Genomic DNA, 1,521 nt, shown 5'->3' on the forward strand with positions numbered 1-1,521 from the left:
CCTGAACCAGGCAAATACATACTGTGAAAATACAAAACTATTGCATGCCATGCAGAGCTGATGACTTTTAATAACTCCTGAACAGCAGAAAGCATGGTATTTAAGAAAAACCATAAAGACAAAATCTTTCTCCAGTGTCAGATGAAGCCACAAATGCTTCCAGGCAGATAGGAAAAGCCCTAAATTTTCTTCTGAAGCAGTCTTTTAATATTTTGATTTCTTAGAACTTGGGCCAAGAGAAGACAGTTCCCCAAAATTCTTTACCCCTAGCTCTTAGCAAAGTCTCTAGCATGTCATAGGGGCAAAATAAATATTTACTGAGTGGATAAACAAACCTAGATGCTTTATGCTACAAGATCCTTCAGAAGAATAATAAGAATCATGATAATGGTGCTCACTTCAGCGGCACATATACTAAAATTGGAACAATATAGAGATCAACATGGCCCCTGCACAAGGATGACATGCAAATTCATGAAGCATTCCATATTTTTTTTCTGGCAGTAGAGGGAGTCTCTTTAAGAAAATAGTTTGAACAGTTTGTTAAAATTTTCCATCGTATTTCATTTCTGTAACAGTTGATATCTGGCTGTCCTTTTTATAATGCAGAGTGAGAACTTTCCCTACCATGTCTGATAAATAGGCAAGTTCCATTGCCAAGAATGTGTTGTCCAAACTGCCTGTTTAGTTTTTAAAGATGGAACTCCACCCCTTGCTTGGTTTTAAGTATGTATGGAATGTTATGATAGGACATAGTAGTAGTGGTAGTCAGACAAATGGAAATGGTGGGGAGACAAAAATATACATGTAAAATAAACTCAGTATTTTAATAAAGAAAAAGAATCATGATAACAGCAAATAGAAACAATTATTGAGAATTTATTATGTGCTAGATACCATGCCAAACACCGGGGACCATTATCTCCCTTAATCATCACTACAATTTTATAAATTCCATGAGAGCATGAATTTTTATTTTTTTATTCACTGGTATGTCCCCAATGCTTAAAACATGAATGACTCAATCAATATTTGTTCAATGAATGAATCTAAAGTGGATATTATTATTATGGCCTATATGCACATGAGGAATCTGAGGCTTAATAAAGTTAATTAGTTAATTGACTTGCCCAGCTAGTAAATGACAGAGTTGGATTCAAATCCAGATAATGCAAGCAAAAACCTCTCTCAACCATTAGCTATACTGACACTAACTCACACTTTAAAGTCTTGTACAAACCAGTGACTTTCAAAGACCATACACATACAATATATGATGGATATGTTTTGATAGCAACTAGAACTGAAGAGACTTAGACCATGAGGTACTGCTTAGAATAGGTAAAGAAGGGAATTTAAACACACACAAAAAAATGGGTCTCTCCCAAACACCTATATGAAAGATCACTGTGAAATTTTAAAAGCATTCTCATCAAAGGATGAAGGCAAGGATAATTTTACCAAGGATATTCTATCACCACTGTTATGTATTACTGTATTGGAGGTCATGGACAAAGCAAC

The 1,521-nt window shown here is 34.9% G+C and overlaps 1 non-coding gene across 1 annotated transcript; it reads left to right on the plus strand.

Annotated features, from left to right (window-relative positions):
• Positions 1-390: 390 nt before the first annotated feature.
• On the plus strand, positions 391-494 carry LOC116583764. The gene has a single exon (XR_004282876.1). It is a non-coding gene; the product is annotated as a U6 spliceosomal RNA (small nuclear RNA).
• The last annotated feature ends 1,027 nt before the right edge of the window (positions 495-1,521 follow it).

The sequence above is a fragment of the Mustela erminea genome, chromosome X (genome assembly GCF_009829155.1).
Source record: "Mustela erminea isolate mMusErm1 chromosome X, mMusErm1.Pri, whole genome shotgun sequence".
NCBI lineage: Eukaryota > Metazoa > Chordata > Mammalia > Carnivora > Mustelidae > Mustela > Mustela erminea.